This window comes from Triticum aestivum, chromosome 6B, assembly GCF_018294505.1.
Source record: "Triticum aestivum cultivar Chinese Spring chromosome 6B, IWGSC CS RefSeq v2.1, whole genome shotgun sequence".
In the NCBI taxonomy this organism is placed as follows: domain Eukaryota; kingdom Viridiplantae; phylum Streptophyta; class Magnoliopsida; order Poales; family Poaceae; genus Triticum; species Triticum aestivum.
Window position 1 is genome coordinate 19,274,149 of NC_057810.1, and position 22,361 is coordinate 19,296,509.

Genomic DNA, 22,361 nt, shown 5'->3' on the forward strand with positions numbered 1-22,361 from the left:
CCTTATCAATTGTCCAACATAAACACCATGTTGGCAGCTGCGCTGGCTTCTCCCCATGTCACTGGCCACCCCATCCCTTGATCCCATCGGCTGGTCTGTTGGCTTCTCCCCATGTCACCGGCCCTCACCCCTTGATCCCAACTATTTTTACTTAGTATGGCCCGGTCCTCCTACCATCATGTTTGTCACTGTTGCTAGAATTAATTTATCAGTCATCGAGTGCTTCATCTGTATTATCCACATTGTCTTTTTAAGGTGAATGTGTCAATATTTGTAATTTGATTCATTTGACGGTTGTTTCTGTTTTGATTATGAACTTGGATGTTGGAGTATTTTGAACTCGATAATCTCATTCTCATATTATCATGTTGTTACGTTCTCCAACTTATTCTTCCTCGTCCTCAAAGCGGTAAAAAGAAAGAAGCAAAAAACATGACGTGGCATGAGACTGACAGGTGGGACTGTGGGAGCCCACCTGTTTTTTTAGGGAAAGGAGCTCACCTGGGTTGGGTCGAAGTCGCACCAGATCAACCCTAAAAAAAAGTCAAACCAGATCAGAGACCAAACCGATGCTTTCCCATTCCCTCGTCGTCGCCGTCGCCTCCGTTGCCGCACTTCCGCTGTCTCCGTGGGTGGTGAGGGAGTCCTGGATAAAGGGTCTCCGGACAGCCGGACTGTTGGACTATGAAGATACAAGATTGAAGACTTCGTCCCGTGTCCGGATGGGACACTCCTTGGCGTGGAAGGCAAGTTTGGCGATTCGGATGTAGATCTCCTCCTCTGTAAACCGACCCTGTGTAACCCTAGCCCCCCTCCGGTGTCTATATAAACCGGAGGGTTTAGTCCGTAGGACAACAACAATCATACCATAGGCTAGCTTCTAGGGTTTAGCCTCTCTGATCTCGTGGTAGATCAACTCTTGTAATACTCATATCATCAAGATCAATCAAGCAGGAAGTAGGGTATTACCTCCATCGAGAGGGCCCGAACCTGGGTAAACACCGTGTCCCCAGCCTCCTGTTACCATTAGCCTTAGACGCACAGTTCGGGACCCCCTACCCGAGATCCGCCGGTTTTGACACCAACATTGGTGCTTTCACTGAGAGTTCCTCTGTGTCGTCGCGATAAGGCTTGATGGCTTCTCCAACCTTCAACAACACCGTCCTAGGTGAGACTTTTCTCCCCGGACAGATCTTCGTGTTCGGCGGCTTCACACTGCGGGCTAACTCGCTTGGCCATCTGGAGCAGATCGATAGCTACGCCCCTGGCCATCAGGTCAGGTTTGGAAACCTCAACTACACTGCCGACATCCGCGGAGACTTGATCTTTGATGGAATCGGGCCCGTGTCAGGAGTGCCGAACAGTCATGACGTGCATGACCTAGATCTGCAGTCGGACAGTATTCAGAACATCGCGCCTGCTACAGCTCCGGACTTCGTTCCAGAGCAGGTCGTGCCTTCCGAGGACGGGTGGATGGACCCCGCCCCGAAGGCCGTACACTCATCGGTGTTGGAGCCGAACACAGACTCCTCTCCTCAGGAAATCTGTACCTCCGGACCCCCAGACTCATCCCCGGTAGTGTGCTCCGGACCGCGCGCGCTCGTGCCCATCGAATCTAACTAGGCTCCGGTCATGGAGTTCGCCGCCGCGGATATCTTTCAGCACTCACCCTTCGGAGACGTGCTGAATTCATTAAGGTCTCTCTCTTTGTTAGGAGACACCTGGCCGAACTATGTCCGACTCAAATGGGACACTACTAGGAAAAGGCCTACTAATGGCGCACCTAATTTGGCCATTAATGGCGCATCAGTGGTGCGCCATTAGTGCCACGTCATTAGTATATTTTACTAATGGCACACCACTGGTGCGCCATTAGTATCTGGTATACTAATGGCGTACCACAGGATGCGCCATTAGTATATACAACAGTGCGCCATTAGTATGCCTCCCAGGGGGCCATGTATACCCAGGTGCTTTGGCATACTAATGGCGCACAACAGCAAGATGCGCCATTAGTAACTTCGGCATACTAATGGCGCACTGTCTAATGATGCGCCATTAGTATCCTTTGGCATACTAATGGCGCACCATGGTGTGATGCGCCATTAGTATGAATATTAGGTTTTTTTATTTTTTTATTTTCTGTTTTTTGCACAGGTTACAAAATGTATAATTGGACAAAATATAGACAGCACACATCAACAACAGATTCATCGAATACAATAGAAGATTAGTCTCTGAATACAATTCATCATATTAGTCTCCGAATTGAAAAGACCGAACAAAGATAGAACATTATATTACAAGTCTCGAGACCGCGAGTAGCGAGTTTGTCTTCACATTACAAGTCGATATCGATCATCTAAACTACCATCACATAAAAGAGAGCTGCGGTCATCACGATGAGCATCATCACGATGAAACTCGTCTTCATCCGGTTCCTCCAACGCTCCCTCCCCTCTCCCGCTAGATAGCGGGCGTATCTAGATTCGGCCTCGGCCCTAGTGGTGTACCCTTTGTAACTGTTACCGCTGAATCGGTGAACCTGTCTCCGACACTCCTCCCAGTCATCGTAGACTCCGGGAACCTTACCCTTGTACACGACATACGTCGGCATCGCTATGCACTAGCCAAACGAAACGTTAGTACCAATTCACAGACAATACATAAGCAATATATAAGTATGCAACAGAACGATCGGAAGAGAAAAGCAAGACATTAATAGCATGGATTACATCTAAGTTGAACGACTCTCGAAACCAAAGAGACATACTACAAGTTCATTAAAGTTTAATTACAACATGAGCCAATCGATGTTTCAGAACTAGACACAGCATCACTGCTTTCGACTCGACTCAAGGGACCGGAGCGTGGATGAAGCCGCCGTCTATCGTGGGAGTCATGAAAGAACGGGCGTTGTCAGCCTGCATTTGTAGCATTGTGTCGATGTCACTGTTGGACGGTTGATTTCTGAGGTAGAACTGCCCCGAGGTACGAAGGACATCTTGATGGATGATTTCCGCAAACTACGACTGGATGCGAAAGAATTCTTGTCGGAGGTCCGCGTCCTGGATTGCCGACACGCTCTTTGCCCAATCTTTGAGTTTACTCGGTAGCAGAAGTTGATGATGGTCCCGTACAATCGTCCGCATGTGATGGATGGCGTAGTAGGCACCCTTCTGACCGCCAGGCGGCTGCTTGACACAGCAAAACGTCGTATTGTGGGAGAACACGTGCTTGTCATACTTACGAATAGACATGCTGAAGGTGCCTCCAGATTTGGCGTGTTCGGTCTCTCGCCTTCTCAGATCGCGCGCCTCATCTTCCTCACCGGTGTCACTTTCCGCTGCAGATCCATCGTATCCACGCTGGAGTACTTCTTGCCCCTCTTCGGGTCCTACGACAACCTCCTTCCAGCCCTCAAGGGTGGCTCTGTTCTCTCGTCCAACCTCGAGCGGGTGGTCAAGCCCAATGTCGCCTTCCTGCGCAAGTGCGGACTAGGTGCTTGTGATATTGCCAGGCTCTGCATACCTACGCCATCGCTGCTCAGCATCAGCCCGGAACGCATCCGGACATCAGTCGCGTGCGTCGAAGGTCTTCTTGGTGTACCCCGTGGATCTCCAATGTTCAGACATACGTTACAAGCTGTTGCATTCCTCAGCGAGGAGAAAATCACCACCAAAGTGGAGCACTTGAAGAAAACGTTCAAGTGGTCGGATGCTGAGGTGGGCATTGCTGTTTCTAAGGCTCCAACAGTGCTACATAGGACTAAGGAATCGCTGCAGCGCAGGTCCGAGTTCCTCATCTCCGAGGTGGGGTTGGAACCGGCATATATTGCTTGTTGTCCGGTATTACTCATGTACAGCTTGGAGGGCCGGCTCAGACCCCGATACTACGTCGTTAGATTTCTCAAGGTAAATGGATTGCTAGATCACGACCGGGACTACTATGCTGCAGTCATGATCAGCGAGAAGGTATTCGTCGAGAAGTTCATATGCCCTCATAAGGATGCTGCACCGCATCTCGCTGAAGATTATGCAACAGCTTGCAGAGGGGAGGTTCCAGCTAGATTCAGTTTTACATGAACCAAGACTAATAAGAAAATTGGTATGTTCATTATGTCATTCGGTAGAGAAGAAAGCATTGCACTGCTATGAACTTATCCTTCCTCATGTTGTCATATTGCACACATCTTGGAACTAGGAGAGTATGAGATCAGGGCATTCTGCAAATGCTTTGAAGTATCAATGAGTAGTATTTCTGCACATTCTCTGTTTGTATGTTCTGAAATGGCCATTTCAGTTTTGAATGCAACCCTCTATCTATCTTTCCATGAAAGAATGTTCTCATTTTGGCCATGAAGATGATATGAAGTCTCAACCTTTCCTTTGCATGAAATTTTTGGACCCCTTTTTCTGTGGGAAACAATTTTGGGTCTGTTGGTGGCCAGTTGGCTACAGTTTGCTGATCACTGCCAATGATGCAGTTTTGATCTAGTTTGTTGGTTGCTTGCTCTAGTTCATCTAAGCTAAATACCTTTTCCTTCGTGCAGTAATTTTGTTTATGAGATATTAACTATTGTTGAAGACGGCCATTATTTACTAGTAGTTTGTATCAGTTTATTTATTTATTTGTCTCGTGTATGGCCGATTCTTTTCTTGGGCCATCTGATCTCCAAACTGGCTAGTTGAGTAGTAGGATAGTAGCGTTTCTGTTGATTGCCAATTTGTATACACTACGCAACAGATATTTCAAGTGCCCTGGTATTCGTACCAGAGAAGCAAACCGATGCTTGTATGGTATGGTGCTGAAAAGCAGAGGGCAAAGGAGATGGTCGATGCTAATACCTGCGAAGAGATGTGATTTAAAGATCAACTGTGTGTCCCTTCTCTGGTACTTGTTGAAATTGTAGAAACAAGATTAATGAAATCTAGGTGAGGGGAACGGGTCGAATGATGAAGTGACTTACCACCAGGTGAGAAGATGTTGAAAAGGGCTGGGCAATAGAAGCATGCTAATTTACTGAATGTGGATGGTGCTTTCTTTCTTCCAGGTGAAGATGTGTTGAAACCGGATGTAGATGGTGCTTTTTTTCTTCTTCCAGGAAACGAGACGAAACATGGCGGCAATGGCTTGGCTGTACTATACATTATTCTGAAGGTTCTGTTAGTTTTTGACACCCTGAAGCTTCAGCAACAAGTATGGCCTGACAATGCATGAGTTTTATTCAGGGAAGCTCCTACTTTTCTCTTTTTTGCATCTTGCAAGTAAAGTAATCTTTCTAGTATTGTACTATAGCTTTGAATAAACTAGCAGCATCTGGTGCTTTAATCAATTTTCTACTTTTTTGGTGCATCTTCACTTGGATGTAAACAATCTGAACGAGTCACTCATGCATGTAAAAAGTAGGCGGTATGTAAATTTTGTACTCTGAAGTCTGAACTCTGAATTTCAATCAGAGCTGAACGTAGCCATGAACCTTTCAAACTTCATGTGTGAACTCTGAAACTTATTATAGAAAGTTGCCAGCAGCTAATAGGCTAAACTTTTATTTACGATTTGACTTCAGTCTCTTCAGAGCCACAACTATTATACAGAGAAGAGTATCAACATTTTCCATTATCATGGCAGCATATGTATGACAAGAGTTCTTTTATGTTTTCAGAATGTTGGGACTGGTCTTAACTAATTATGATGAGAAATCACTTTCTTATCTTAAATACATCAGTGATTGTAGGATTTTGATTCTCCTGTTGTTTTCATAAATGTCGAATTTAGTCTATTAAATAGGCATGTTTTCATACAGGTTCACCAAAAGGGAAATGCCATTTTTACAGTGTTGGGGGATAAAAATGTTTTACATTGAAGTGTAAAGCGTACATTTAGTATCTATTGTATTGAAGGCACGCTGATGAAATCCAAGTGCAAATGCTAGTTGATTAGCATCATTCTTATTTCTGCAATTTATTTCTCCAACATTTATGCATATCCATTTCGAGTAGATAAATAAACTTCACTAGTGAACTTACTGCATGAAGGCAATGTGCTGAAAGTTGATAATGAAATACAGCTCCTGAATTAATCCCGAAAATTATAACAATTATTTCTATGGAGCAGAGACGGAAAGACCACCGCAGCCGTGAGGACGACCAGGAGAGCAGCACCAACTGGAGGATGATGTAGTACTGCTTCTGTTGCCAGATCAAACTCAGCAAGGTTGTATACCAACTGAACTTTTACACGAAGAGGAGAGCCTGATAATGAGAGATTCAGGGGATTGAACAGGACTATAAATCGATGAGTCCAAATAAACAGGGGCTGGGTTTGAACATGCACAGGTATGGTGCCACGTACGGGGATTCAGCACAAGATAGTTCAAACTACAACCACATCAAAGTGCTCTTTCTTTCTTCTGGTCGTTGCTAGCTCCTGATGAAACTGATACTTTCCATTCCTTGATGGCACGGTTTTGAAATTTTCCATCCTCATGTCATGTTGACACCACATGTTGGAATAGAGATATTACGAGATCAGGCAAATCTAAAAATGCTATTTAGTAGGTGGTTCCTTGCAAGAATTTCAGTATTTTTCACTAGGCGCATTGTGAAGTTATCATTTCTCAGCTGTCCCAGGAAATGAGAAAAGTGGGGTAGCTTTCCTCATCAATATCAAGAAATGAATAGACAATATTTTCCGGTCTAGTAAATAATTAGAGGCAACTTGGGATGGCACCGGCTGGGGGCTCTTCACTCGGAAGGAGGGTCAGCAAAGTTTGAGCTGAAAAGGCGGGTTTGAGGAGCGTGTGTGTGTGTGGACTTTTACTGCAGGGCATGTAGACTGTTTGCCAGCTCAATATAAGTTGTGAAATGACCTCGGCTGATTGTTGTTTCAGAAATCTCTTCCTAGTTGGGAAAGGAAGATGGCGACTGTTGGAGTTGCTGGGACACTTTGGGGGATCCAGAAGGCCAAAAAATATGGCATGTTTCGAGCTGCGATCCCAGCTCACTTGCCTCTCATGTTTGCTACGTGCTGGATTGGCAACCGCTGGAGCTTGGTACAAGCGAGGCGACGGAGGGAAAAAGGGAGGCACCGCAACAGGGCTTAATTTTGCTTGCAGAATGAACAATTTTGCTTCCAGAATTGCAGAATAGGCTTAATTGCAGATTCTGGAAGCATGGCAATTCAGGTTACTTTGAATCTCGGAATCATCCTCCCTGACTTACACCCAAGTGAACAAGCTATCTATAGTAAGTGAAAGTTTGTTTCTGAATCTATCAGGCCTTAATAATTGTTCAAGTCTGATTTTTATGTTCTCTTGTAAATTCTAATGGCAGCTGCAATTTTTGACAAGCAAATTTCATCAGTACTGCTGTACTGGTAGTACTGGTACTGTTCTTTCTCTATAGAAATGTGGGCAATGTTATTTACTAACTGAACTTTGCAAAGCACAAACAAAAAAGAGACCATATTGATCAACGTGCCATTCTGTAGAGATTATCGTACATTTCATCCCCTCAAATACAAGTTTTTTGTTGTTCTTCAGGTGAGAAGATGAGAAGATGTGGAGTTCTTCCTCAAGCAAAAAGTGGCTGGGCAATAGGAGCATACTGATTTACTGAATGTGGATGGTGCTTTCTTTCTTCCAGGTGAAGATGTGCTGAAACTGCATGTTGATGGTGCTTTTTCTTCTTCTTCCAGGAAACGGGAGGAACCATGGCGGCAATGGCTTTGCTGTACTATACATGATTCTGAAGGCTGAGTAAGTTGATGATGCCCTGAAGCTTCAGTGACAAGTACGGCCTGATCATGGCGAGAGTTTTATTCAGGTAAGCTCCTACTTTTCTCTTTTTTGAGTCTTGCAAGTTAAGTAATCCTTCTAGTATTGTACTATAGATTTGAATAAACTAGCAGCATCTGGTGCTTCAATCAATTTTGTATATTTTGTTGGATCTTCACTTGGATGTAAACAATTTGAACGAGTCATGCATGTATGTAAACAGTAAGCGTTATGTAAATTTTGTACTCTGAACTCTGAATTTGAATCCCTGAATCTTTCAGACTCCATGTGTGAACTTTCAAACTTATTATACCCAAGTCAAGTGTGAAGCTGTACAGTAAGTGCTTAAAAATCTTCCAGGAGTCAAGTTAACTTGAATCAGAGCTGAAAATGTGTGATTTGCTTCAGACACTTCAGAGCCACAACTATTTTATCAGTATTTTCCATTATCACAGCGGCATCTGTATGACACGAGTTCTTATGTTTTCAGAACGTTGGGACTGGGCTTAACTAATTATGTTGATAAATCACTTATCTTAAACTAGATCAGTGATTAGAGGACTTTGAGCGAAAAGCTCTTGCGTCTTTTTCATAAATGCCCAATTTTGTATTATTAAAATGTGTGTATTTTCGTACTTGTTCGCTGAAAGTATTGGAGGCATGTGATGAAAACCAAGTGCTAATGCTAGCTGACTGCATCATTCTTATGTCTGGAGTTTATATCTCCAACATTTACGCATATTCATTTACAGTAGAACTTCAGTAGTGAACTTACTACATGAAGGCAATGTGCTGACAGTTAATAATAAAATACAGCTCCCGAATTAATCCCGAAAATTGAAATGAGGCCATGATGAGCGAGATGAGACCACGGTGACCGTGAGGATGACCAGGAGAAGAGCATCAACTGGGGGATGATGTTGTACTGGTAATTCAGAGCCTTATAATCAGAGATTCATTCAGGGTGCTCATGACTATAAATTGACGAGTCAAAATAAACAGGGGCTGGATTTGAACATGGAGAGGTTCAAACTAGAACGGGGATTCAGTTCAACTAAATTATCAGAGACAGGATGGTCCAAACTAGAACCACATCAAAGTTCTCTTCCTCTTTCGTTCCTTTGGTTGTTGCTAGGTCCTGATGAGACTGATACTTTGGTTCCTTGATGGCACGGATTCGAACGTTCCATGGGATGAGAGGCAGGAGTCTTCTCTTTTCTGGGTGGCTGTATTGGTACCGCTCTTCTCTTTTGTATCTCTTGCGCGCCGTGTCTCTACTACGTCTACGTACCGGGTGGTTCATCTCGGGTTAATTTTCTGTTACTGATGTACAGAATGAACAACTTTGCTTCCAGAATTGCAGAATTCTGGAACCATGGCAATTCAGGTTACTCTGAATCTTCCTCCCTGACTTACACCCAAGTGAACAAGCTATCTATATTAAGTGATTTTTTTTTTCTGAATCTATCGGGCCATAATTGGTGAAGTCTGATTTTTATGTTCTCCTCTAATGGCAGCTGCAATTTTTTACAGGCAAATTTCATCAGTAATGTTGTACTAGTAATGTTCTTTCTCTATAGAAATTTGTACAAGTCAATGCATGCATAAACAGTATGCATTAAATTTTATACTCTGAACCCTGAATTTGAATAAGATGTGGACGTTAACCAGATTTGTTTTCTCTCTCTTGTATTCTTGGATGGCCTAACGGCTATTGCTTTTCCTTGGGGCATGTGGTCTCAAAACTGAATTGTGCAGTTGTAGTCTAGCAATTATGTAATGGACATTTCAAAGGCCTTGGAATTTGAACAGGGGAGGCGAATTGATGCTTGTATGTCACAATGCTGAAAAGCAGAGGGCATTTAGTACAATAGTATAAAGGAACTTATGTTAATGATAGTATGAGCAGATTGAACTGCTGATGGTGATGTCTTTCTTCCAGGAGAAGATGTGCTGACTGCTGGTTGCTATGGATCTGCATCTACGTGACTCCGAAGGCTCCATTGGAGGATCAACCCTGGTTCAGGGCCAGGCTCAGGGCATATCGCAGCGTAAGCGGAGGCGGATCTCAGTCAATGGTACTCTAGTTGATGATGCCATGAAGCTTCCTTCAGTTACAGGTATGACCTGACGGCAGCGGCGTGAGTTTTGTGTTTCTCTTTTTGGATTCCGCAGGCTGTGCAATCCTTCCTTGTAGTATTGTGCTACAGATTCTAATACCTGCCAACCATGTACAACTTTTGTAGCCAAAGCAAGGTGGTTGTTTATGGATGATGTTTTTACATAGAGAGCTAATTAAAATGATGTTTCCCGCGCTCCATGATTAGACGATTGCCTTGTTGGCCCTTAAAAGCATAATTGGTCGAATTACTGATCTGAATGAGCTGCTCCTCTTGTTTTACTTTATTCTATTTTCCTTTATGTGAAAATCTCTACCAGTCTGTGTTGTCGTTAAAGAAGATGCACTAATACATTGTTTTACCAGGCATTCAAACTTACTGCAGATGATCTGTTTTATATTCACCTGAACCCTAGTGGCCTGCAACACCTTGAGCAAAAGTTGGGAGTGCAGGATTGTGAGCCGAGATGTTTATATGCCTCAAGCTTATGAAAAAGTTTGTTGATCAGCAGCATGGTAACTGGCTGCAGAGTTAAGTGAGGAGCACACAAGTGTTTTTTGCTACTTCCGTAGAGATTTCAACATCAGAAGGCCAATTTGGCTCCCGGGCTCAGCTGCACCCACGCCTACGAAAAAAACAAAATAAATACTAAAAAAATTCCAAAAAAAGTTTGTGTCGTAGATAATTTGATGCGTGAGGTCCACTAAAAAATTCAACTCGTTTGGACATTTGAGCATCTCTCGGCAAAAAAGACAAAATCGGGGTCTGTAAAAAAGTTTACTGTTCACGAACTGTTTTGACCCGATTTGTCTTTCTTGCCGAGAGCTGCTCAAATGTCCAAATGAGTTGCAATTTGTAGCGGACCTCATGCAACAAATTATCCACTACACATTTTTAGTATTTGTTTTGAAATTTTTTTCTGAGCAGGAGCATCTGAGCTTGGGCTCAGATACGGATTTTTGTTTCAACACGGACTACATACTGATGCATATAGACATATTTTAAAGTGTAGATTCACTCATTTTGCTCCGTATGTAGTACGTATTAGAATCTCTAAAAAGTCATATATTTAGAAACGCAGAGAGTAGTTGACAGCTTCTTCTCTAGTGTCAAAAACCATTTTGGGACGGAGGTCTCATATCTTATTGCTTGTTCTATGCAAATCCATTTTCCTCATAGTGAAACTTTAGGGGGTATATATACCCCTTGCAACTTTTCCCTACATTTTGTTTCTACTCCTTTTTCACAACCCTAAACCATATAGATGCAGAGAAAAGATGCAGCCATCGCTGGTTCCGCAACAAACCTAGGCTTTTGCCTGGAGACAACAATCCAAACAAGGGGGACACACCTCAACGACGCCTCCAAGGAGGGGTACGATGCCCACGGGCCCCGTCACTGCCAGCACCAACCGAAGATATGCAGGATTTTTATCCGCAACGCCGCACACATCCCACCCATCCGATAGGAAAACGACCATATTGTACACGTTGTGGCACACCCACTGGCGGAGCTTCTGCAAGGCCAAGTGGGCCGTGGCCCGCCCAGGTCCGGAGCAATTTTTTTATATATATATATATATGCTTCATACCCAGCCGGCCAGCCTAGCCCACAACCAGTACGCAGGTGCAGCCCACAGCCGATACACACATAAGCCTCTGCCTCGCAGACACGCACAGCCGCACGTCCAAAAAAAAGCACACAACGGAGCTGCCGCTAACCGCCGTCTCATAGCGCAGCCGCGGGCCTGCCTCCGGCCGGCGCCGCCCACGGGCACGGCGCACATCAGTTCCTATCTCCACTTCATCCAACGCTCCACCGGCCACAACCACTCCTTAGCCGACCCACGAGCGGACGTGCACACGCAGCCGCGAGCAGGTTAGCCGGCGACGGTGGCGGTGCGAGGGCGAGGCAGTGAACTGCCAACTGGGAAAATCCTTCTCTGAATCCTTACAAGCTGCGAAGGTAAATCGATTCAAATCATCCCAATTTTATTCCCCTGAACAGAACCTAGGTCATCGTTCATTCCCCTGAACAGAACCTAGATCCCCAAAATTCCCAATTGGCCGAATATTTCACTGAAGATCATACTGGTTTAGTGTCAAGTGTCCACAGAACACAGTGGATGGTTTCTAATTTAGTAGGCAAGTTTCGTTTCCAGAATTGAGCAATTGGGCTTGCTGTAGCATAAATAATTCATTCCATTGTGTTTACAGGTTACAAGTTGGGGTCTAGGCAGCCATGGGCAAGGCCAGTCAGCAAAAAATTGATTTGGTTTTCAAAACAAAAAGAGATGATGACATGATTGGATTTGAGGAAGATCCTTCACCAATGGCAGATCAACCTTTGCCAATGCTTGAAATTGAACAGCCACACCCAGAGAGCCAAGATGAAGGTCTTCATGCAAACGAACCTATAACATTCCGAGGTGTCAAGTTCTTGCAGCGAGACCCAGGATTACGCCCGCAAATTTGGCAATATCCACCCGAACAAAGAGATAGTGTGCGGAGAGCATATTTGCTGTTAGGTTCTATGCAACCTGAGCTACAGATCTATAAACCTTCTGGTGAAAAAGGGCATCCAAAGAAGTGGTTTCTACTTCTCAAGTCTTCCAAAAACTGCTCTATCATCATAAACACCGTTGACTCATCTTCAAAGCGACATGATCAGCTCCATCAAGCCCAACTAGTTGAACTTGAAAATGCAATTGCTAATGCCAATATTGAGACAGGACAAGGGGCAAATCAGATTCATACCCTTAAGCGACCAGGGGACACAAGGTGGGGTTCTCATTTTGGTTCAGTTTACAGCCTTATGAAGATGTTTGGTGTTGTTTTTTCTGTCATCCAAGATATAGCAGCCGATAGATCAATTGGCTCATTGCGTGCAGATGCCGACACTTGTTTCGGCTACTTGTCCTCCTTCGAGTTCATATTTAACTTATGTTTGATGAAGGAGATATTTGAGATAACCGAATTGCTTAGCCAAGCTTTACAGAAGAAGTCACAAGATATTGTGAATGCTGTTCATTTAGTCTCCTCAACTAAAGAGTGTCTCCAACAACTAAGATCAGATGATGGCTACCAAGAATTTATTGTCACAGTTGTTGAGTTCTGTACAAACCACTCCATTGTCATTCCTGACTTTGAGGAAGCTTACATCATGCGTGGTGGCCGTACCCACCATCAACCCAATCAGCTGACCAAGGAGCATTACTTTCGATTCAAAATATTCTATGCAACACTGGACACTCAACTATTTGAACTAAATCATAGGTTCAATGAGAAGGTAATGGATCTTCTAACCACTAGTGCCACCTTGATTCCTAGAAACAAATTTAGAGGATTTAAAGCTAGTGATATATGTGACATGGTGAAAAAGTACTACCCAGCAGACTTCCCCCAACAAGATATCTATGGATTACAACTACAACTAAAACATTTTGTTTTGGATGCTTCCAAGGATGAATATATGAGAAATATATCAAACTTGATTGATCTTTGTCGATACCTTGTGGAGTCAGGAAGACATGTTGTCTTCAATTTGATTGAAAGATTACTCCGCTTGCTCATTACCCTTCCAGTTTCTACGGCGAGTGCTGAGCGTGCATTTTCCAGTATGAAGATCATTAAAACAAGGTTGCACAATACAATGGAGGATGACTTTCTTGCCAATAACTTGTTAGTTAACATAGAGGGTGAACTTCTGGAGAAGTACAGCTATGAAGATATCATTGAAGATTTCAAATGCGTGAAGGAACGGAATGCTGATTTGTAGTATGTAACTCCACACAACTTTGCCTGATGGTCAAATGGTATGGCTTATTTTCGTTTGGAGTAGTATATATGGTCAAATGTTATGGCTTATTTTGGTCTCGGTAGTATATATGTATATATATGCATCTGCTCATCTTGTATTCAATGTGAACAGAAGGTGTAGTGACTATATCTATTGAAATAGTATATATGCTTTAGAATTTGAAGAATATTGTGCTCTTCGGCCCGCCCAACTTTTTTTTTCAAGCTCCGCCACTGGGCACACCGCCGCTGCTGCAACACCTCCTCATCATGTCGATGGTGTAACGAAACATCGACACCCTGTACAGCCGAGGAACCACATTCCATCTCCACCTCTTGCGCGATCGAGATCTAGCAGTACCAGCCTAGGCTCCATCACCAGCACGCCAAGGCCGCCGATACTGGAAGCATCACCTGATCACACCACTCCGAGCGGGCAGGGACCCAGATCGACCCCGGATGGATCCAACTCCAATCAGCACCGCCGCCAGCAATTCCCGGACCGTAGCCTCCCGCCCGCCGCTCCGACGACACGTTCACCAATGGACCGCATAACAGCCAGTGCCCCGTCGTCGCTCGCGCAAAGTCACCTAGTCGAACGCCGCTACCCCTCTGCATAGCCCAACCATGTCGCCTCCCACATCGGCGTCTTCTCGAGGACCATCGCGCACCACCCTCTCCTTTGCTAGCTCCCAATCATGCTCCACTGCTCCGTGCTCCCCTCGTCGTGCACTGCCACACCAAAGGACTCCCCACGCTACCCACTTGACGCCACTCCCCCCAACCGAGGGCGCGTCGAACCCACACCCTTCGTCTTTGACGGGCCGAGTGCCGCACCACCGTCGGCACTGGCCTAGGAGCACGCGAGGAGGGTATTGAGTGGCTAGGGTTGCCCCTCCGGTGTCGCGGGCAAGAGCGGATTGGGAGAGAGATGGGAAAGGGGTTGATTTTTGACCAGTCAACCCAAATTAAAATCATGAATGTATTTTCACATTTTTGAATCTATTTTTTTCTATGGTGTACGCCTTTGAAGGTGTGACACACTTTGTTGAACTCAAATGAGAATGACTACATCGGGAACATAATTTAGGGATACATAATTCGAATCATAAGAATTTGTAACAGAAGTGTGTGCCTCCCTTGCTGCAAATGCAATGCAAAAGGGATCGCTCACGTTATAGATAGAAATGGCATGGCAGCATGAGACTGACGGGCGGGACCCACTCAGGTTGAACAACGCTGGACTGGAGACAGGAATCACCGTCCCCGTTCCCCACCACCAAGCAGCCATCCGCTTTCCCCATTCCCTCGCCGCCGCCGCCGCCGCCGCCGCCGCGGCCAATCTCCCTCTCCGCGGGCGGCGCCGCCATGCTCCGCCTCAGGTGCTGCCTCCTCACCCAGCTCCTCTCATCTCCCTCCGCGTCTCCCGCCTCCCACCTCCGCCGCCTCTTCTCCGCCGCCGTGCCCGCCGTCTCCCCGAACCCTAGCTTCGCCGTGGAGGACTACCTCGTCTCCACCTGCGGCCTCACCCGACCACAGGCCGCCAAGGCCTCTCCAAAGCTCTCCCACCTCAAATCCCCCGACAACCCCGACGCCGTCCTCTCCTTCCTCGCTGGTCTCGGCCTCTCCACCGCCGATGTCGCCGCCCTCGTCGCCAAGGACCCGCAGTTCCTCTGCGCCAAAGTGGACAAGACCCTGGCCCCCGTCGTCGCCGGGCTCACTGGCCTCGGCCTCTCGCACTCCGACATCGCGCGCCTCGTCTCGCTCTCCCGTAAAAGCTTCCGCTATAGATCCATCGTCTCCAAGCTGCACTACTACATGCCTCTCTTTGGGTCCTCTAAGAATCTCCTCCGGGCCCTCAAGAGGAACCCCTACCTTCTCTCGTCTGACCTCGACGGCATCGTCAAGCCCAATGTCGCTTATCTGCACGAGTGCGGGCTAGGTGCTTGTGACATTGCCAAGCTATGCAGCAATCAACCGCGCCTGCTCACCACCAATCCAGAGTGCATCCAGGGCATGGTGACACGCGCTCAAAACATAGGTGTGCCCCGTGGCTCTGCGATGTTCAGGCACGCGCTGCATGCTATTGCATTCCATAGTGAGGAGGAGGTCGCAGCTAGAGTAGACTACTTGAAGAGCACATTCAGGTGGTCGGATGCTGAGGTGGGCATTGCTGTGTCTAAAGCTCCATCGGTGCTGACGAGGGCCAAGGAATCGCTGCAGCGCAGGTCCAAGTTCCTCATCTCTGAGGTGGGCTTGGAACCGGCTTACATTGCTACAGCCTAGAGGGCCGGCTCAGGCCCCGGTACTATGCTGTAAAGTTTCTCAACGAAAATGGATTGCTCAAGCGCAACCCGAGCTACAGCACAGTTTTCACGGGAACCGAAAAGACATTCAGGGAGAAGTTCATATGTCCTCATAAGGAAGCTGCACCACACCTCCAAGAAGACTATGATGCTGCTTGTAAAGGGCAACTGCCGACTAATTTCAGATTCACACGAGCCAAGAACGGACTATGATGTAATTGTCTGCTGCTGTATGACTGTTAGATGCTGGGTTGGTCGTTGCTAACGTGTGATGGAATTGATAATTTGATCCCTGAAGACTGGTATGTAATGCTATCACTCGCAGAGAAGAAACCATGGATTGGTTATGAACCTTTTTCGTCCTCATTCATGTTTTAGACACACGTATTGGAACTAAGTAAGTGTGAGGTCAGGCCATTCTGCAATGCATTTAAAATATCAGTTTTTGAGTTAGTTGCTGGTGCATTGAGACAATGAGCCACAGTATGGTATCCTTCATGTGGATAATTGGAGCATCAATCTGATGCCAGTCACAAATTTAGGTAAGTACCTACTCCGTCCCAAAATAAGTGTCGTGCCACGACACTTATTTTGGGACGGAGGGAGTAGTCTTTTTGGAAGCAGCTGTAGGAGATGTTGGCTCCTGGTGTTAGCGCTTCCTATTGAGGGCCTAGGGTCAAGTCACCTGGCTTTAGCTTAATCTATTTTTTGATTATGGTTTGTTATAAAAAATAATTTTGGTTTGCTCATATGCAGACTCATAGTGATCCATTTTTTTTGCTTTAACTAACTAATATAGATGTATTCACTCAACTATGAAAAATGTCCGGAAGTGGATTCTCCTTTAGTTGGATAAGAGGTAATGATTTGGAGCCATTGGTCATATTGGAAATACCTACTGGACTGCAGGATGAAATGCGCAGGGCTCACATCCGTACAGGTTATCTGCTAAGGAGAGATGCTCACTTTACTAAACGTCGAACTCCCACATGGAGGAGGGTTGGCATCATTTAAATTTAAGTAAGTAAACTTAGGTGCATCCATTCATTTTTATGCTAGTAATTTTATTGAGACAATGGAGAAGCACTTGCTGCTAGACAAAGAAGCCCTAATTTTGTACTGTGTGTATTTTCGATTTTTATGCTCTGCACCATGGCCATAAATTATGTGTTTGTTGTGGATGGCAGCTTAAGATTTTTAGTTCATTATTGCATTTTGGTCCTGTGGGTAATTCTTTGTGCCAAGCACCACCAGGAGGTTTACTAGCAGCTAGTTGGTGTTTCTTCCTTCTGTAACTGAGCTGCCTCTTCTTTAGTTTGGCTAAAACTGAGTGTTTATTACTCCCTCCGTTCCTAAATATAAGTCTTTTTAGAGATTTCAATATGGACTACATATGGAGCAAAATGAGTGAATCTACACTCTAAAATATGTCTATATAGATCTGTATGTAGTCCGTATTGAAATTTCTGAAAGGACATATATTTAGAAACGGAGGGAGTACTTTGGCTATTGTGATTGTGAATGTAGGAACCAAACAGTTGGATACATGGTCTGAATCTTAGCAGAGACTGCAGGTTCTTAATTACTCCCCCCTAGTATTCTTGTTTGTTCAAAATGCTGCACATAATCTGCTAGCCTTTTGGGGCAGATTACTTCCAACTGACCACATAATCTGTACTTGATTATTGGGTGTTCATCTGGAGAAGGATATCATTGAAGTTCAGTGACGGATAGTGTACCTATGATTTTTGTAAAGGGAAAATTTAAGTCATAACAGGAAAAGGAAAACAACCGGATGGGATGCCATGCAGTATAGAACCTTGCAAAATTTCAAACATAGGAATAGTATGTACCTCAGTTTACGAACCAACCTGTGCGAGGATGGTGCACATTTGTTTGTTCATGATTTGAGGCTGTAGAAGTTGGAAGTTCTCAGGTGTGTGCTTGCAGTAAGGCAAAGGATAAGTCCATGCTATACTGGCCAAGAGATGTGATTTAAAAGATCAGCTATGTGTCCCTTTCTCTGGTGCTTGTTGAAATTATAGAAACAATATGAATTAAATGCAGGCGAGGGGAACAGGTTGATCAGTAAAGCGGCTTACCACCGGGTGAGAAGATGTGGAGTTTTTTCATCAAGCAAAAAGTGGGTGGGCAATAGGAGCATACTGATTTACTGAATGTGGATGGTGCTTTCTTTCTTCCAGGTGAAGATGTGTGGAAACTGGATGTCGATGGTGCTTTTTTCTTCTTCCAGGAAACGAGATGAAACATGTAGGCAATGGCATACTACTTGCTGTATTAGAGAGTTCACTTGCAAGATCCTGTCGACGGTGGTTGGTGTCAAGACCTTGTCTGAAACTTGTCAAGAAAAGCAACTCAACAACTGGACACTTTTACTGTCGTGTACCTTGAGTAATAAGGCTATAAAAGCCAGAGATCTCCAGCCCCTAGAGCTTCATCCTCCTTGTGTATATCCCAGAGCCATATGTGTATCTTGAATACCTAGAAACCCTTTCAGCCTGAAAATTCCATTGAAAGCGGCGACTTTTCAGTCCAAGATTGTTTGCTCTGAAACTGAACCTTACAGTTGAAGCCTGAACCTGTCAAGTTTCAGCTTTAGAATGAAGATGAATGTTGCAGATCTTCCAAATGCGTTTACGTGTTCATCTCGAAATATAGAGAATGGGATCGCCCTGCTGATCGAGATCAAAAACCAACTTAAATCGGTCGAGGGTTCTGCTCGTGCTGCCCAAATCAACTTCCTGCAAAGAAAAACGTAGGTGATGGACGGTCCTTGACAATCAAAAAAACATCAACAATGGAGGTTTTCAAAATTTTATTACTCCCTCCAATCCGAATTAATTCACGCGGTCTCTATACCAATTTGTACATAGGCTTGTATAGAGGTTGCGCCAATTAATTCAGATAAGAGGGAGTAGTCGAGTTTGGCGCTGCATTGATTTTGAAATGCACCTTCCATTTTCTTGTCTTTGATATTTCAACAAATCGATATGATATCTGTGAGAAGAAACGTATTACTCCCTCTGATCCATAATAAAAATAAATAAATTAGACCACCGGGGGAGGAACCGCGCGACATTATATAAAAAGAGAATGTGAGACACAGAATTCGACCTGAAGAGGGGTTGAACTCTGGTCAGCAAGGCGAAACCACAACGCCCCCACCACTGGGCTATGAACTCATCCCTCCCTCGGATCCATATTACTCCCTCCGTCTGAAAATACTTGTCATCAAAATGGACAAAAAAGGATGTATCTAAAACTAAAATACGTCTAGATACATTCCATTTTATTCATTTTGATGACAAGTATTTCCGGACGGAGGGAGTACTTGTCACACGGTATGCGGCGCTCAGCAAGCAAACACGCCCCCATGTGCGTGCTTTGGGCCGACCCAAGTGTGGGGTGGGGCACGCCCCTATTTTTTATTGTTTTTTTAACTTCCAAAAATGTTCGAATATCCTAAATCCAAAAAGAATTGGGGGTTTGAATTTTTTTCCCCATTTAAAAAATAATATGAAAAAAGATATCAAAATTTTAAAAATACTCACAAATTAGCAAATGTTCAAGAATGTGAAGAACAAAAAATGTTCTCGGATATCAAAAATTATTCAGAAATTTGAAGAATATCCATGATTCCAAAATAATGTTCATGAATTGAAAAAAAGATTCACGAATGAAAAAATCTTTTCACAGATTTGAAGAAACTTTTCAAAAATTAAAAAAAAACTTGGATTAAAAAAAATCTCGTATTTCAAAAAATACTCTTGGATTTCCAAAAGTTGTTCGTGAATTTGCAAAATTTTAAAAAATGTTCACACCATAAAAAAATATTCCTAGATTTCAAAAATTGATTGTGAATTTGAAATAAAAAAGGAAAAGGAACAAAATAAAATAAAAAACAAACATGAAAAAATGAAACAAAAAACCTCGAAGATGGGACCTAGTTGGGCCGGCCCAACTGATGGAGCAGCACCACATTTGCGCGATTTTGTTCCACGCTCAGCCTCTCTCCTGTCAAATTTTCTCTGAAGTTCTGCTCTCTGTTTGGGGTTGATAACATTCTCATAAAAAGGTTGAATATCCAGTGGCCTTCTCTTTGTAGGAGTAAAAACCTTTGGCAGCTCAGGGCCTCTAGTCATTGGAATTTCATTATCACTGAAGATCGATCCCTCCATATCTTATATCATTCACATACAACTCAAAAGTTTTGATCTTGCTGACCACTGACATCATATGATTTTTGTCAGCATCACATCCAAGCACTCGCAGACCATCAAACAATTATTTCTGTGGCAACAACTAATACACTTCCAACCTTGTGACATCTGCATAGCCAATTGTCGGTGTCAAAACCGGCGGATCTCGGGTAGGGGGTCCCGAACTGTGCGTCTAAGGCTAATGGTAATAGGAGACTGGGGACACGATGTTTACCCAGGTTCGGGCCCTCTCGATGGAGGTAATACCCTACTTCCTGCTTGATTGATCTTGATGATATGAGTATTACAAGAGTTGATCTACCACGAGATCAGAGAGACTAAACCCTAGAAGCTAGCCTATAGTATGATTGTTGTTGTCCTACGGACTAAACCCTCCGGTTTATATAGACACTTGAGGGGGCTAGGGTTACACAGAGTCGGTTACAGAGAAAGAGATATATAATCCGGATCGCCAAGTGATACGTCCATTTTGCATCATGTTTTTATATCGATATTTATCGCGTTATGGGCTGTTATTTCACGTTATGTCACAATACTTATGGCTATTCTCTCTTATTTTACAAGGTTTACATGAAGAGGGAGAATGCGGGCAGCTGGAATTCTGGGCTGGAAAAGGAGCAAATATTGAAGGACTATTCTGCGCAACTCCAAAAGTCCTGAAACTCCATGGAATATCTTAAAATAAATAAAGAAAAATCGTCGCCAAAGATGAAGGCCAGGGGGCCCACACCCTGCTCACGAGGGTGGGGGCGCGCCCCTCCCCCCTGGGCGCGCCCCCTACCTCGTGGGCCCCCTGGTGGCTCTCCGACGCTCATCTTCTCCTATATGAAGTCTTTCGATGAGAAAAAAATAGCAAACAACCTTTCGGGACGAGACTCCGCCGCCACGAGGCGGAACCTTGGCGGAACCAATCTAGGGCTCCGGCAGAGCTGTTCTGCCGGGGACACTTCCCTCCGGGAGGGGGAAATCATCGCCATCATCATCACCAACGCTCCTCTCATCGAGAGAGGGCAATCTCCATCAACATCTTCACCAGCACCATCTCATCTCCAAACCCTAGTTTATCTCTTGTATCCAATTCTTGTCTCCAAGTCCGGGATTGGTGCTAGTAGGTTGCTAGTAGTGTTGATTACTCCTTGTAGTTGATGCTAGTTGGTTTACTTGGTGGAAGATCATATGTTCAGATCCTTTATGCATATTATTACCCCTCTGATTATGAACATGAATATGCTTTGTGAGTAGTTCGTTTGTTCCTGAGGACAAGGGAGAAGTCTTGCTATTAGTAGTCATGTGAATTTGGTACTCGTTCGATATTTTGATGAGATGTATGTTGTCTAACCTCTAGTGGTGTTATGTGAACGTCGACCACATAACACTTCACCATTATTTGGGCCTAGAGGAAGGCATTGGGAAGTAATAAGTAGATGATGGGTTGCTAGAGTGATAGAAGCGTGAACCCTAGTTTATGCGTTGCTTCGTAAGGGGCTGATTTGGATCCATATGTTTCATGCTATGGTTAGTGTCTGTGTCAAAACCGGCGGATCTCGGGTAGGGGGTCCCGAACTGTGCGTCTAGGCGGATGGTAACATGAGACAAGGGACACGATGTTTTTACCCAGGTTCGGGCCCTCTCGATGGAGGTAAAACCCTACTCTTGCTTGATTAATATTGATGATATGGGTAGTACAAGAGTGGATCTACCACGAGATCAGAGAGGCTAAACCCTAGAAGCTAGCCTATGGTATGATTGTTGTTCGTCCTACGGACTAAAACCCTCTGGTTTATATAGACACCAGATAGGGTTAGGGTTACACAAAGTCGGTTACAATGGTAGGAGATCTACATATCTGTATCGCCAAGGAAAGTCCCATCCGGACACGGGACGAAGTCTTCAATCTTGTATCTTCATAGTCCAAGAGTCCAGCCAACGGTGATAGTTCGGCTATCCAGACACCCCCTAATCCAGGACTCCCTCAGTAGCCCCTGAACCAGACTTCAATGACGACGAGTCCGGCGCGCATATTGTCTTCGGCATTGCAAGGCGGGTTCCTCCTCCGAATACTTCATAGAAGATTTTGAACACAAGGATAGTGTCCGGCTCTGCAAAACAAGTTGCACATA

The 22,361-nt window shown here is 44.6% G+C and overlaps 1 long non-coding RNA gene and 1 pseudogene across 1 annotated transcript; both read left to right on the forward strand.

The window, feature by feature from the left end:
- The first annotated feature begins 3,902 nt into the window (after positions 1-3,902).
- On the forward strand, positions 3,903-5,261 carry LOC123133174 (uncharacterized). The gene is made up of 3 exons (XR_006465179.1): positions 3,903-4,107; positions 4,777-4,975; positions 5,054-5,261. It is a non-coding gene; the product is annotated as an uncharacterized lncRNA (long non-coding RNA).
- A 9,629-nt stretch (positions 5,262-14,890) lies between these two features.
- Positions 14,891-16,465, forward strand: LOC123135438 (transcription termination factor MTERF4, chloroplastic-like; annotated as a pseudogene).
- The last annotated feature ends 5,896 nt before the right edge of the window (positions 16,466-22,361 follow it).